Here is a 17,971-nt window from a genome sequence, read left to right as displayed (position 1 = left end):
ACAAGCGTGCCAGGATCGGACGGCTCGTATTACGTCACAGGAGCAATGGTGAGTGAATTCGTAGTTAATGTTACAGAATGAACGTCGATTAGAAACCCTTGGTGAGCAATAAGAGATGACTACGAATGAGGGAAGATCAGTGATGTCCACTGAGAAAGATATTGATCTGATTAAACTCCCAATGACCCTTCAAGACCAAATATGACGTCTACGAGTGAGGGGCGTTTGACGGCCCTGAGTTGTCCCAAGTCTAAGGATCAGCAAGTAACCTTCTACCGCAAAGAAGTCCTACCTCTCGACACGGTGGTTATCCTATAGCAATTATCGTAGTAATCCAAGGCAGAGGAAGAGATAGCGGGAGACGGCACTGCAACATATAATGATACTGAAAATACGACGAGGAAGACGAGGAGATACCTGAATTGATGGAGTCCACGACAGGAAATGATGTCTCGACGAAGCCGAAGGCGATGGGAGATTCTGTTGACGGCGAGACAACAACGGAGAGGAGCCAGTGTGCTGTTGGTCGACTCAGCACGGAACGAGAAAGAGTGGGGAGGCCCTGAGTTTCGACGCGCGTGTAGTGGCTGAGGCGCGGGCAGCGGCGTCGGTGGAGGTGGCGCAACAAGGGCGGAGGATGGGTTCTTGGCTTGTAACCACCCCAAGAACGCCTCCGGATGGTGGCTTGCGTCGATTCTTGGAGCTTCTTGTGCGGCAGATGATCAAGAACGCCAAGAAGGTGGCGGTTTCTTGAAATCTTGATTGTTCTTGAGCGGTAGTTGATCAAGAACGCTAAGAAGGTGGCGGTTTCTTGAAATCTTGACTGTTCTTGAGCGGTAGTTGATCAAGAACGCCAAGAAGGTGGCGGTTTCTTGAAATCTTGTTGTTCTTGTGCGGTAGTTGATCAAGAACACCAAGAGGGTGACGATTTCTTGAAATCTTGTTGTTCTTGTGCGGTAGTTGATCAAGAACACCAAGAGGGTGACGATTTCTTGAAATCTTGGTAGTTCTTGTGCGGTAGTTGATCAAGAACGCCAAGAAGGTGGCGGTTTCTTGAAATCTTGGTGGTTCTTGTGCGGTAGTTGATCAAGAACGCCAAGAGGGTGATGGTTTCTTGAAGAATAACCACTCAAGAACCCACGAGAAATGGCGGCTTCTTGATCTATTGGAGAATTCTTGCAGGCAATATGGTTGGATATTGGCGGTTGACGTCGATGGCACATTCCCGATGTGGTCTCGAGGAGGAATGGCTGGCAATGACACCCCAACATTGGCCCTTCTTGAACCCTCAAGACAACCTCGGAGTGGTCTCGACGAGGAAGCCTTAATGCTCCAAAAGAGGACGATTCTTGAATCTTTAACCCTCGGCCTCGGAGTAGTCTTGACGAGGACGGTTGAACATGACGTCACGGAGTAGTCTCGATGTGAAGGAGCGGGCTCTAATCCATGGAGTAGTCTCGACACGGAGCGAGAATAGCCACTTCTCTCTACACTCTAATTCCTATCTACGCTAGATAGAACGATGAGACAACTTTTGAATTTTCTTCAACAATTGCCTGCCTTCACTTGGGCATGCTGTCCCTTTATATAATGAGGATAGGTGCCAAGTGAGGTCGTGGAGAGGACGAACCATTACGAGACGTGGTTTGGCCTCTCTTCAACGATTACAAACAAAAGGAAAAACATAACATGGATGAGGCCCAAAACACCGGCCCAATCCGTAAAATCCAAGAACGAAAATTACAACAAGACAAAGCAAATAAAATATGAAGACAGAGGATGCTTACGCGGAGTACTTAAACCCCTTGTGGCGAGCATCGGCGCGAGCATCCCGGCGTGGTTGGACCCGTCCCGTCCCAGCTAGATGGTCCCCCATCATTCTCTCTTCTCTCTCTCATTCTCCCTTACTCTATAATTCCCTCTCTCCCTCTCTCAGTCTATCTTTCATTCTAATTCTTTCTCCCCCTTTCGTTCTCTCTCACGCTCTGTGACATTCTCATATTTTTATCCTCTAATTCACCCTCATTCTCTCTCACACTCTCTTACTCTATAAATCTTTCTCTCCCTCTCAGTTTAAATTACTCCATAATTATCACTCTCCCTCTCTTAATGTCTCTTGCAATCTGATTTTATCTCTTACCCTTGTTCTCTCTCACGCTCTGCTAATTTTTAACTTATGGGTCCATCTTATTCTCTCTTCTCCCACCCTCAATTACTCTCTAATTCTCCCCTCCTCTCTTTTCTCTCTCTCTTTCTCGCTAACTCGATAATTCTCGACTCTCTCTCTCATTCTCCTTTTCTCTATTATTCTCACTCTCCCTCTCTCAATTTCGCTTACAATCTGATTCTATCTCTCACACTCGTTCTCTCTTACGCTCGGTTAGTTTTTGAAATTGCTCTCTACTTCTTCAAATCTTCTCTTGTTCTCTCTCACACTGTGGTTTTTTTTAACTCTTGCTTCTAACTCTTCCTATCTTGTCTCACCATCTCTTACTCTACAATTTTATCATATTCACTAACCTTTCCTCTCTCATATCCTCTCTTTTTCTCGCTCTCTCTTTGTGTTCGCCCTTTTACCACTAAATATTCCTCTCTCCTCTCAATGTCTCCCACTCTCTATTTCTTAATCTATACTCTATTCTCTTCCACTCTCTAAAACTCTCGCATTCTCCCTCGCCCTATCTTACTCTCTATTTCTTCCTCCCTCCTCTTATTATCCGCTACTCTACTCTATCGCTCTCTCTTCTTTTTAACTTTTTTACCTCTAATTCTCCCTCCCCATTCTCATTCTCTCCCACTATCAAATTCTGACTCCCTCCTCTCATTCTCTCCCCCTCTTCACTTCTCCCTCAATCTTCTCATTGTATGACACTCTCTATTTCTCTTTGCCCTCGTCTACCATCTATATTGGTCTCCCATGTTTTTGAAATTTTAACATCCAATTCTCCTCCCTACTCTCATTCTCCTCTACTCCCTAATTTTGCCTATCTCCTCTCGTTCTAGCCCACTATCCAATTCTTCTTCGTTAATCTCATTATCTCATGCCCCCTAATTACCCCTTGTTCTCTCTCACCCTCCCTTGCTCTCTAGTTCTGCCGCCCAAGTCATTTTCTTTTACTCACTAACTCTAAATATCTCCTCTTCAATTCACCAATCTGTCATTCTCTCGCAGTGAATTCCACGCTTCTATCATCCTACCTCAATGATCTGTTTATTTAGTGGTTATATTCATTGTATCCGTTATTTTTTTCGGAGTTTAAAACCTAAATCGGCATCGTGCGATGCCATTGTTACCAAATTATGCCTTCAGAAACATGAACCCACCCAGATGTAGTGGCCCAACCCAAGACGGATATGGGTCGGGAGCTATAGGTCTTGAATGTACGGACGTATGAACTTCTCGTGCCGTACAAAGTCACCCTCGTTCGAATTGTTCAGTCATCATTGACTACTTCGAACACATGGAAGATGGATACTGCGCGTGCTTACCATGCCGGAAGATGAACTCGCACAATAAGAGAAAATCAATAAATCGATAGGCTGAAAAAAGTACCAACGTATTTTGGCGACATTTCAGAGCTTGCCATCCAGCTCATCACGCGGAGCTTAAGGGCAAAGTTTCAGAAGACCATGATCAGCCACATATATCAGAAAGATTGCAAAGTAGACAACAGGAATAGCCAAGCCGAAGAGGGCCAATGAGGGGGCATACCCTGGAGGAAATGAAGAATCTCATCGCATGGTTCATATGCATGGCGTTATGCGACACTCCTCGACATTCCCGTGGATCATTGTTCAGAATGTTGTGTTCAATGAGATGTGGCGTTATGCGACACTCCTCGACTTGGATCCTTCAGGTGCGAAGGTCATTGAGCATTGGACCATTCAAATGCATGGTCTCATGAAACAAGATGTAAAGAAGCTATGGGAGAACGTGGACTGAGTCTCACTCACTGTAGATGTGTGGACCACTGAGAACATTACTGGACTACTTGGCATCACCGTCCATTGGGTGGAGGATAAATGGGTATACCGAGAGTAGGTACTCGCCATCCGAGAAATCGTCGCCAAGCACGGTGGGGAAAACATGGGCGCCATCGTTCTCCGAGCTCTAGAAGAATTTTGTTTGTAGCCGAAGGTCAGCATTCAACGGAATACTTTATTATATTAACTAAACTCGTGACTTTATATGTGACTGATGTTTATGCAAGTCTAAGTTGTGACTACGATGTTTATGAAGGGACATCCCATGTGTCGCGCACATTATGAACATTGTTGTTCAAGCGGCAATAAAAAGCTTCGGCATTCCTTTGGCCCAAGCTGTAGAGCCCAAAGAGGACGGCGTGACAAGGACAGGAGACCACTACGGCAGCGACCAGAACAACAACCTTGGAGATATGTTCTCAGCATCTGGCGACCATGACGGAGCACGCCGACCGTTATTTTTGGGTGATGCAGTTGCAAAGGTGCGGACACTAGTCCGCGGTATTTGAAGTTCTGCGCGACGAAGAGAACATCATGCGAAGGCATGTGAAGACGACCCTGAAGTTGAGGACCCGAACATGGTCATCTTAGATTGTTCGACGCGATGGAGCAACACTTACGCTATGCTAGCAGCCGCCGTGAAGAAGCGTAATGTTATTGATGAAGTGTTGAAGACTTTTGGTTGGAAGGGGATGGCGACAAAGATGTTGAAGGATGAGTGGAAGTTAGTTAAAGAGTTTTGTTGCATTCTTGGTTGTTTCGCGGTATCCACCGACCATGCTTGCAAGTTAGTGACGCTGGCGTTATGTGGCGTACTATACCTCATAGACGATCTCAAATAACACATGGAGGAAGTGTTCGAACAAATCGAAGATGGCAATTTCTTTACAAGAGTCCAAAGGTTGCATGAGACAAATCGTTCCAACATGGCGCAAGCATGTAAGGCGATGCATTAGAAGCTTGCACAGTATGCAGAGATCTTGTGGGGGAATGAGGCAATCACCACTGCGGCATTGATGGATCCATTTCACAAAGGGTCAATGCTCTATCCAGGCATTCGAGAGGCAACCATTGCATATGTACGATCCTTGTTACCATGTGACTTGCCGTGGTTTCGACCGAGAGGGGACACTGAAGAGGGACCCCCGAGAGGTAAAGAGTTGGACACTTGGCTTTAGAGCATTATGCAGAACGTCCAACCGGCATGTGCGTCAATGAGGTCGATGTGGGACGAGTTCAACCAATACCTAATGGAGGTCATGCCTGATGAGGGAGTGCTCACTCTAGTATCATGGTGGACCAGCATAGGGGTGAAGCGTTTGCCCTTACTTGCAGCAGTTACGAGGTAGTTGTTGTCCGTATGTGCTGCCGGGCACATGTTCTCGGTGGGCGCTATTGTCATGTACAAGAGTTGCTGGTAAGCATCGAAACACTAATGACTATGAACAACAAACCATCCGTGCGGACAACAAACTATGGTACACTGACGTTGAGCTGCATTCGGATGGTGATGATGAGCAAGATGGTGTGGTCGCATGTGCTAGAGGTACACATCAACTTCATGAACTATATGTTCTATATTTTTTACGTAATCATTGGTTTTTATTTCTTAACTTTTGCTACGCTGGTGACAACCAAGAAAGTACACACCTCTAACGGTGCCGTGGACAAATGCCTAGGGGAAGAGCATGTTTTTGACATCGCCTCATTTGTTTAAGACTTTGCACCGCTGTCCTATATATTTAATGATTTTTTTTATTAATTAAGACTTCTCTATGTATATAATTTTATATATGTTTCTATTGATTTCTGTAACAGTTTCATAAAATTTGTTGAATTTCACTAAATTATTAATTTGCACCTAAGCAAACCAGTAAAGCACTTAGTTTAGATGTGCACTTAATTTAGTATTCTAAATATTTTTCCACCACAAAGTGGGGGAGAATTTATTAAATATTTTTCCAACATTTTCCGAAAAAGTTCTTGAATTTTTTAAAATTCAAAAATTCACATTTAACTGTCCAAGTAAAATACTTATTCAAAACTGCAGTTCATTACTTGTTATAAATACTGGTTAAGTCAACTTATTGAGGCACCTAAAGGTCGGGAAGAACTTCATTTAAATTTTTGTTACAGCTTAATCAGAACTTAGTTCTCCTGAAATAATTGTTCAATTTCCCAAAATTCAAAATTCTTTATATCTGTCATTACCATATCTCTCTACCTTAACATATATATAATCATAATATCACTCAAAATGATTAATCATTATCCTCAAGTATTATGCCAAGCTTAGTATCCTTCCTCCTATATCTTAATTGTAAGAAATAATTATATTACATTATATGAATTTCATTATAACATTTAATGTAAGTCTAAAATAACCCTCCACTAATATCTTTCACTCTATCCTTGTTATTAAACCGTCAGATTTATTATTTATCTTACTAACTACTTCTATTATCTACTAAATTGTTTTATTATTCACTTTTTTTTCTGAAAAGTAAATTATATTAATTTCATTAAAACATTAACTGTAAGTCTAAAATAACCCTTCCACTAGTATACACTCTACCCTTGTTATTAAACTGTGAGATTTATTGTTCCTCTTACTACCTACTTCTATTATCTATAAAAGGTATTATTTATACTATCCACTTTTATTTTCTTAAAATTACATGATATTTATTTTGTTCAAACATTAACTGTAAGTCTTAAATAACCCTTCACTAATATCGTACACTCTCCTTCAATTATTAAACCGTCAGATTTATTATTCCTCCTATGAATTACTTCTATTATCTACTCAAAGTATACATTATATTATGCACTTTATTTGCTTAAGATTACATTATATTAATTTCATTAAAACATTAATTTAATGTCTAAATTAACCCTTGCACTATTATCATATAATCTCCTCTGATTGTTCAACCGTCAGATTTGTTATTCATCTTGAGAACTACTTCAATTGTCTACTAAAAGTGTTAATTATATTAGGCACAATAATTTTTTTAAAATAAAATTATACTAATTTCGTTAAAACATTAATTGTAAGTCTTTAATAACCCTTACCCTAATATCTTAGACTCTCACCTTATTATTAAATTATCTGATTTATTATTCCTCTTACTAATTACCTCTAATATCGTTTAAAAGTATTAATTATACTATGCACTTTTATTTTCATAAAATTACATTATAAGAATTTCCTTAAAACATTAATTGTAACTCTAAAATAACCATTCCATTAATCTCTTACACTCTAACGTTATTATTAAATTGTCAGATTTAACATTCCTCTCACTTACTACTTCTATTATCTACTAAAAGTATTAATTATATTGTACGCTTTTATTACATTAAAATTACATTATATTTATTTTTTTAAAACATTAACTTTAAGTATGAAATAATCCTTCCACTAATATCATACGCTCTGCACTTATTATTAAACTGACAGATTTATTATTCCTTTTACAAAGTACTTCTACTATCAACTAAACGAATTAATTATATTATGCACTTTTATTTTCTTTCAGTAACACTATATTTATTACATTAAAGCATTAACTTTACGTTTAGATAACCCTTCCACTTATATCTTACATTCTAACTTTGTTATTAAACCGTCGGATTTACTATTTCTCATACTAACTAATTCTATTATGCACTAAAAATATTAATTTCATGAATTACTTTTATTTTCTTAAAATTTTATTATATTAATTTTGTTAAACCATTTATTGTAACACTAAAATAACCCTTTTACTAATATCTTACACTCTCCACTTAATATTAAACCGTGAGATTTACTATTTCTCTTACTAAGTACTTATGTTATCTACTAAAATTATTATTTATATTATGCACTTTGATTTTCTTAAACTTATAGTATATTAATTTTGTTAAAACATTAACTGTAAGTCTCTAATAACCCTCCCATTAATATCATAGAATCTACCCTTATTATTAAAACGTCAGATTTATTATTCCTCTTATTATTTACTTCTATTATCTATTAAAAGTATTAATTATATTACGCTCTTTTATTTTTAAAAAATTAAATTATATTAATTTCGTTAAAACATTAACTCTACATCTAAAATAACCCTTTGACTGATTTCTTACACTCTCGCCTTATCATGAAACCATCAGATTTATTATTCTACTTACTAACTACTTCTATTATTTATTAAATGTATTAATTATATTGTGAGCTTTTATTTTCTTAAAAATACATTATATGAATTTTGTTCAAACATGAGTTGTAAGTCTAAAATAACCCTTCCATTACTATCGTACACTCTCCCCATATTATTATGCCGTCTGATTTATCATTCTTCTTACCTACTATGTATATTATCTATTAAAAGTATTAATTATATTATGTATTTTTATTCTAAAAATTACATTAATATTATTTTTATTAAAACATCAATTGTGGGCTTCACATATGTTGCATATTTGACATATTAATTTTGACATTTGACAACAATAGGGACATATCTAACTTATTCAAGATGCAGCATCTATGGGCACATGCTAGGGGATTTAAATGACAACGACTGAGTCAAATTTAAACCTCACAAGAATTCAAAATTTTTCCATATGGGTTTGCAATGGAATTGGGAAAAATAAGCGGATATCCGTTTCTGATATCCAGATATCGAACACCGATATCCAGATATCGGAAACCGAAATCCGATACCCCGTATCTGTCGCGTCCCTATACCTACGGTATCCGGTACTCATATCCGTCTAACCCTCAAAGACGTATATTGTCCAATATCCGATATCCGATATCCGATATCCCGCACCGTCCCATTTTTTCCCGGATATCCGATATCGGTTGTCCGAAACCAGATGACGGATGGATATCGGTTGGGCGAGCACTAATGTGATCATTTTTAAACTAGGGTAGAAAATAATATTTTTGTTTTTATTCTAAGTGTCTTCTATATCCCAATACTACTCAAAAAACTGAACATAATAAATTATATATGAACCATAATGAAGTAAAAATATTAAAAATAAATAGTAGCTGTATGGGTTAAGACTACCCCATTTATTCCAAACTTTGAATTTAAAATTTTCCTGGAGGTCACTCCTTTATATACTTAACCGTGAGAAGTCAAGCTCATTTTTTCCAAGACTCCAATGAATTTCGATAATTTCTCTTACTTGATACCTAAAATATAAATATTAATGTTACTGTTATTTCTAGGATTTCATCATTAGAGTGTCGTATTCCCCATTTCAGGACATTTGAATGGGGACGGATAGTTTTGTCTGTGGAAGAAAACGTCGTCCAGTTTGGGAGTTTGGACAATTAACAGGATGAATAATCATCCAGTGGTGTCGGGATAGGATGATTGTTTCATCCTTGGATGAAAGAACCACCGAGTCCGGGGCCATGGAGGCAGATGGAACATTTTCTGTATCCTATGGGAGTAAAGTATCTATTTGGGAGGTTCACGAGGCATTTGACACGGGCAGTGCCATGTGTCCAGTTCCGAGTGGCCTAATGCATAACATTGATCCTTAAATTTTTGTATGGATCTATCATTACTATATATATTTAACTCCAAACACTAAGGACTGTAAATTTACTTTCGACAGCTTTCTAGACCGGTTTTTAAGGATAGAAAGAGATGAAAATTATGACAGTGTTTTGACGGACTTAATGTGGTTAATGCTGTGATACAAAAATCGCAACCATAAAAAGTTTTTAACCTAGACTGAGGTCAATACGGCGCGCAAAACTTGACTGTTGGTCAATAGAAATCTCGACACCAAAATGGGAAATGAGCGAGGAGTCCAATATGGCGTTCTCTGTGGGAAAGGAATCTACCGAAAGGACTTAAACCAGTCTTTGCGTGGAAGCCTGACCTGTTTGTGTATGGCGTAGTAGATGCTCAAACGACTCGGAAGAGCACTAGCATACAAAGGATTGGTAAGAGCATCTTTAGTTGTTCCACTTGGGCTTCTCTACAGCAGAGAATGGTGTACTGTCCCAATAAATAAGGCCGGTTGCCAAATACTATTGCACCTCATTATCTTGCAGGAAAACAGATATAGCAGCGACGGCGTTTCAGCTTGGGCAATGAGGAGAGCTTTCAGTATTTGCGTTCCGTTGTTCGTTCTCCTCCTTATCCTGCCGTCCGCATGTCCGGCGAGGACAACGCTCCGCTGCCAAGCTGTAAGTGACGCCCAAGCGGTGCCTGAGCTACAAGCTTCGGCGCAATTCTGTAGACCGTCGCCACGCTGTGTCGGATTTCGATGCTGTGTCCGACCACCAAGAGCACCTCGCGGCGTTACACGACCGGGTCATCAATGAACTTCCGCAAACCCAGCTCGCGTCTATCTTCTTTGATAAGAGATATTGCTGCAATGATGGAGGCCGCGTTATCATCACGGCGGTCCGTTTAGTTGTGTGCTGTTATTTTAAGCACTGGTTTCTGGTACTCTTTTCTTGCTTAGGTCAGCGTTCTTCGGAACCTCGGTTGCCGAAGGTCTTTGCAGAAGAAGACGTGGGTTCCTCCTCGTGTTGACTTTGCCTTTTACGTCCAAATATACTTTGCCTGAAATTGTCGTCATATATAGCGGAGAAACAGCGTAAATCGTGCTGTCCGTTAGCGCGAGTTAAATTTATTAGATGGCAGTTATCAATCATCGTGAACTGCTTGATCAGACGAAAATAAAACGAAATTGGGTCTGTTTGGCCCGGGAAACCTTCTTCATACAGCAAAAGGAAACCCTGATCAAGCAATGAACTTTGCGGGAAATAAACGCCCCCAATAGGAGCGCTTTGCGTCTCCCTGGTTTTTCACGATCTATGACAACGGACCGAGAATCCTATCAAGGAGCGACGCCAGATTCATGATCTTAGTATCTCTGAGAAGACTACCGCACTTTTCTTCAGCCTACTTTTATCATTTATATTAAATGGCTGATTTCTGTACCAAAAAGAGTTTTCTTAGCTGTTCCTACACATTTTCTGGCGATAGCATGAAAGCCTTCATAGAGAAAGATGACACTGCCATTTGCACTACGCTTAAAATTATTGCTTTCCTCGTTTGCCCTTATGGAGGATTTTTAACCACCAAAAAGGTAAATTAGACCACTCAAGGACTTAAATAGAAATTTTCTGAATTTCAGAGCCTAGATATTGGATGCCTAATCCTGGGCGGATGAGAATGTTGTGCCACCTATTACTTCATCTCTGCCACCCGTGGCAGTGTCACTTCTGAGTGTGGATCTTGGGCATCTGGCCCCCCCTTTGTATTTCTAAACAGATGAATGTTATCAACAATATATTAGTTGAGTAGAAGTGAAATGTTTCTCGTTAGGAATATACTAATACTATTATCTTAGATGTAAAAATGTAAATATCCTGAAGCCATGAAGAGATTTCAAGACGTTCGCTGGGTACCTTTGTCCTAGAAGCCATGTTTCATACTTCCTAATTCTCAAAAGTTTCACTAGCATAACGGATTTATTTTACAACTATGCATATATACATAAAAATCAAGATTCTACACGTATTAAATGATAGTTCCCCATCATCAAAGATAAACTCTCACCCTAAGTTATTTGAAGTCATTACATTGATCTTTGATGTTAATTCATAAGGAATTCTATGCCCTGAAATTAAATATAAATATTATGAAAAAACTAATTTTCATTGGTCAATTTTGTGGGTTCTTATGTTATTGACTCACACAGTGATATATCAGTTGCACAGAGTCAATGGATCAAGTCGATCATACTGTGCTGGTAATAGAATATCATGCTGGTATGAGCATCCAGGTTGTCCAGCTCTAGAAAGGGACAGCAAGAAGGGACACTAAACAAAGGCATTCCTCTGGCATCTCACGGATGTCCGACATGGGGGAGCCAGGGATATTTGGATAGATTCGGGTCAAAAAAATTTTCAAAGTTCCCAGTATAAGAAGTGTCTACGTTAGAAAACTGACTCTATCTGCAAGATTATCCCTGAATACTTTTACAGGGATACGTTGTTGAATAATTTGTAATGTGATCAACTGAGTCTACAATGTATAATTCACCCTTTACATTTTGTTAAATGGGACTCAACCCTAGGTCCATCAGCAAGTAAAAATTCTTTTTCAAAATGACCTAAAATTAGTCAACGACTTCTGACATGGACTTCTTTTTAAGATATTTTAAATTTCATATTATCTTTAAATGTTTTAATTAAGACTTTTTGTACACCAATGCAGGGCGATACATTATTTGTGACATGAGCTTTTAGATTAGGTTTCATGTACTATTATGTACCATTTTAACAAAAATCTTCTATATTTTGTATTATTACACTTCAGAAGGGTATAAGGTGTTCCCATTTGACATATTCGGGTGAACTCATTAGCAATGCCAGCTACAATCCTGTAATTATTTGACTAATTATGAAACAGTAGAGTGTCAAAATGGAATTAGGCAATTTGTATTGTTACAGAATATCAGTTTCAAAAGTAAATTATTGTGTTGGGTTCTGAAAACAAATTCATTAGCACACCAGCTTATCCGTTGATACTTTCAATTAAACTGACACGAAATCTACCATCATGCATCATATCAAATCGAGCAACTTTTATGGCATTATGTCTCCTAGGACGGATTAGTTTAGGGGACATCATTTTTAGTGGACTATGTTAGCCAATAAGTTATTGAAATAGATCCAGGTGAAATTAAGGTTTTAATGGTATTTGAGCTTGCATTTGATGCAATTAGATTAGGTATTTGTGAAATTATGGGCTAGAAAATCATCATGTGGATTATTTCAGCAACAAGTAGAATTGTGCGATGATCAAGTATTGTGCCTATGACAAAGTGTCTTATGCTACTGTTCAGTCTCCACCTTAGTGGGAACAATATCTGCTCAATAAGGCATTTGCTACTTATTATGAATATGAGATGCTGAGCAATATTTACTCCCTTGAAAAATTCTATCCTAGGCATGGCCATTTGGTTAAGTACATACAAGAATGTACTTTCATCCTGAAGCATGAGAGGCGGAGAGCATCAAGTTTCTGATTCATTAAGTAGGAAATCCTGCCTGTTGTATGACACATGAAAATAGAGGTGCTTAATTTTCACTATAGCACAGAAGAAAACCCCTGAGTCAAATGCATGTAATGGACTGAATAATCAGTATCTATATATTGAAGGTACGCGTCATCATTATGAGGTAGGTAAACTATTACATCAAATAATTGTCATTTCTTTCACCCAAGGCTGAGATAAGATGTAGCCATTGTACCGTCTCATTAAGATGTAGCTAATACATTCTGGATGTATTAATGTGAGTCGGTACTCATAAGCCTGAAAAGACATGGGCTTTGGGCCTGGCTGGCCCGAAGGTCGGTCCCAATTATCTTCTTGCTTTCTTTAGATCGTGGCCCCATGGGGCGCAGTGACAATCTTGCCTTCGACCCAACCTGATGTGAGTGAGGTATATTGTAGGATTCTAAATCAAAATTCTGGAAATTTATAAACTCTCGACAATATAAATATTTTGACATTTATCCTTTAATGAATCAAAACAACGTACATCTTGAGTGTGCGACTTCATCTTAACTATGGGCATCTCTATGGGCCTGAAAGGGCCTCTATGGTCCTTTTGTAGCCGGCTAGGTTTGCGTGCCAAGCGCTGTCCCTTGCGGGTTGTGGGACAGCTTGAGTACTCGCCCCCGCCAGCCTCTGGCTGGCTTGGGTGCTGATGCACCTGGCCTGTCCTAGCTGGCCCAATAAATCCAAATTTTTTAGATATTATTTTATTTATTCTCTTTCTTCTCTGTAACATAGATTACATCCTCAATAGAACATTAGAAATTCACAGTGTCTTAAGTATATTTTTTTAATAAATTCTTGAATATGATAAAAATGTATAAAAATAAGATTAAAACACTTTTTTATCACTTGCTCTACTTGGTGCATGAAATGCAACAGTCTTATAAAATTGAAGACAATACACATCAAAATGATCCCAAGATAACTTTAAATGTGTATGATTACATACCACATTTTGATCTAGCCATTAATTTTCTTTAATTCCCATGGCATGGCAGAAATTGAGCAATGTGACACTCCATGGATTATTGGATCAGTCAGTTCAGTGGCAGACGATGTATCAGCCATCTCATTGATCATCAGATACTTGAATAATAAATGGACTGTTGATGTAGTGCTCTCCCATTGCACTACATATTGTGTCATGCATAAACCTACAATTGGCTCATCCGATGGACCACCAACACGAGTGACATCCATGGTCCAATAGGGCTCGCTCAACGGGATGCAATCCTGGCCGTTGGATGGATTGCCAGATGATCTACCAACGTCCATCTTTGAATCACGATCATGATCATTCAATTCATGTACGGCCACTTGTAGTCCTACCATTGTAGCAGCGATCCTAGTCCTCGATTGGGTGGACCAAGACCATGATGTCAGCCAGTCTAGACTTACGATGTCATTGGATGCTTTGTACCAGCTCATTTTTTATTATGAAACCTGAGAATTATATATAAAAATAACCTTTAAACTTTAAAAATCATATTTTTATAATTTTATAGTCTGCCTTTATAATTTTTTTTGGTATTTTAATCCTTTTTTAATTATCTTATTATTCATGCACTTAAACCATTTAACCACTTCATTCAAATTTATCTGAATTTAGTTGAAAGTAGTACACACATGATACTTCTATTTAAAATTGACAGTTTCATGATAACATGTAAATTACCCCAAAATTTAGCTTTTAAAAATACTATCCACTTATGTTTTAAGAACATGCTATCAACAAGCATGTTAAGAAGCCAATTAAGATTAAGCTCCGCGTGAAAATCAATGAGGATGCATCTTCATGTTATGATGTCAATTCAGTTTCATGTTCAAAACAAAAGTGGGAAGTTTAAACTTACAACATCAATGACACAGAAACATATACAACGCACGTGATTACCCTGAATAACTTCTTAGAAAAATTCCCATACTTTAAAAAAATGACATGCACTACCAGCCACATGAAACTCTTTTAATAACTGCATGAATTTGACAATTCTGGGTCATTCTTGAAGAATCTTAGATAACCTAAAAGGATATATAAATTGCAAACAAGTGAACAGTTTATTCACAAAACTGTGCAGCTCGTGATGAATTTCACTTCAATGCAAATGAGAAAAAATATACTATAGTTGTGAGAATAGGTTTAACAAAAAGGTAAACCACATGATGAAATTTATTTCAAATGGAAAGAGATAAAGTTAAATGATAGCTGTGAGAATAAGAAGGAAAATAGTAATAACAAAAATTCAAGAAAATGGAGTAGAAGCTGGGATTTTGATATCTCCTGTGCTGGTATAATAAGGTCATTATAGTTATAAACAAAGAATGAACAATCAAAATTGATGAGGAAACTAAATAGCTAATTTTAAGTCTGGATAGGTGATTTTTAGTGTGTAAATTGTGAAAGTCATATAACGCATAGGTGTATAAGTTTTCAAAATGAATTCTTGTGTCCCAAGTCGAGATTTGGCTTATTCGGAAGTGATAAACTCAAAATTAGGGTCAACATTAAGTCATTTTGAAATTGACTTTAATCAATAATATTTATAAACCATACCTGTAAATATTTTACTTAGATAGTGATGAGTAAGGATCATCTCCACAGGGAATGGATATTAGGGAAGGGACTTTCAAGATCATGATAAGTCACGGATATGAGAAAGGTTACGTATTGGGCACAAGCAAGTGGATGGCTAAAGATAGCAATTATGGTAGAGGTAGCAGTAGCATTTTAATAAAATGGATGAATATCATGCTAGTGTTAGTAATGGATTGTTGACCAGTACAGGACGAGAGGAGACACGAGTGGCGGTGTGAGAGGATGACATGAATTGAGATGGGACTGAATGTTAAGTGGTATTCAATGAAGGGTTTATGAATTAGGGTTTATAATGTGAGATGTGGGAAGCCAAGATGGGAACATAGGGGTAGGGGACACGTGAATTGAATGATAGATGAACACAGATAGGGAATATAATGTCTGAGGATGGAGGTGGATGAAGAATAGCGATGAATGAAGATGATGGATGATGAAGATAAATGAACTACCTAAGTGTGTTGGAGAAGACTTAATGTAAGGGAATAAGCTGACCTTATATCCCTTTATTCCACCACGATCAAGGCATCTTCATGATGCAGATCAGCCTCCCCACTTCTCTATTGAACCTCTCCAAGCACTCGAGATACAAAGAAACCATTGATGGACCTTCAAAACTTCAATTTATTTTAATATGCGTCTCTATGAAGAAGTGAGTTCAAACATGCTTTTTACAAAGATCGTGGGGTCAATTTATAGATCCAATTGTATGGATGGAAGAGGACATAAACACAACTCTACCCTCTAAGTACCTCCTGACTTTGACAATATGAGCTTAAAGTAATCATACTATCAACCACACCTCTAAGTATAATTATACCCATGTAATGCTAGAATAGTCATGAAAGGCTCCTTAGAGATGTTGGAAAGAGCGGGCGGTCATGAAGAGTGAAGCTTACTTCACGCCTGTTGTGACACTATAATCTAGGTGATGTTTTCCCTCGTTTACTCTTATCACTCACTCAAAGGTGGTGGTTCCCACTATATTTGCTCTCTCCTGAAAGTAAGAGATAGCCATTCTTCATCTCTCATACAAACACATAATATCAATTATTTGTAAAGGAATCAAATCCAAGGCTCCTATCTAACGATATGTAAAGAGAATATAATGATAGATGACTCGAAAAAATGGATGTAGGGTATGTAAACTATAAATGATGGGCTTAAAATACTTAGATAGTTTGATGTAATACGATGTCGGCCGGGATCGAGCGGCTCGTATTACATCACAGGGAATGAATGGGTGCGTGAGATGCAAGCTGATGAAGTGAAAGAACGAATGAGCAGTTGTAGGTATCGTTGGGTGAGAGGTGTAAGTCACGCCGGACAACGAGGGGAATGATCCTAGGATCAGACTCCTAATGACCCGCTAGACCTACTAGACGACTAATTAGTGAGGGGCGTTTTATGACCCATGAATGTTCGGCGTCTAAAAATCAAGCGAGAATCCTTCAACCTCAAGAATTCCTACACTCGACGACGGTGGCTATCCTATCCGAGATTTATGATGACAATAATGGCAGAGGACGCGATAGCGGAAGACGAGACTGAAGAAGATAATAATGCTGGAAATATGGAGGGGAGACGAGACTGACCTTTGGGTATCACTAGTCCAAGGCGTTCGTGTAATCCCGTCGAGTTGAAGGCGAGATGTGGACGGCTCGGGTCGTACGATCAATTAGCGACGACACGTTCCGGTCAGCAGGTTTCCCAGCCTGGTGGCGAAGGCACTCGGTGATGCTGGGTCTACCGACCTTTGTCGCGCACGCGGGCTGGCGCCGCCGCAGGGCGCGCGCGGGTGGGTGCACAGCGCTTGTCGCGCGCAGCCAGAAAGGCGCGGTGGCGCGCGCGCAGGGGAATGTGGCGGGGTGGATGACGCGGGCGCGCGAAGGAGAAGGATCAGGGCGCGAAGGGGTGAGGACGGTGGGGTAAGAAGTTCAAGAAAGAGGGAGAGGGCGGACTGTCAAGAAAGGTTGGAAGGGAAAGGGGAAGGGGTGCAAGGGTGAAGAGGGTCAAGAATTGGGTGAATCAAGAACGTGGGGAAGGGGGGGGGAAGAAATGGACAAGAATGTGGGAGGAGGGGATCAAGAACGCGGGGAAATGGATCAAGAACGTGGAAGAAGGGATCAAGAACGCGGGGAAATGGATCAAGAACGTGGTAGAAGGGATCAAGAACGCGGGGAAATGGATCAAGAACGTGGTAGAAGGGATCAAGAACGCGGGGAAATGGATCAAGAACGTGGAAGAAGGGATCAAGAACGCGGGGAAATGGATCAAGAACATGGAAGAAGGGATCAA

The sequence above is a fragment of the Wolffia australiana genome, chromosome 3 (assembly GCF_029677425.1).
Source record: "Wolffia australiana isolate 7733 chromosome 3, ASM2967742v1".
Taxonomy (NCBI): domain Eukaryota; kingdom Viridiplantae; phylum Streptophyta; class Magnoliopsida; order Alismatales; family Araceae; genus Wolffia; species Wolffia australiana.
The sequence above is the reverse complement of the archived record's forward strand: the minus strand, read 5'-3'. Positions refer to the sequence as shown.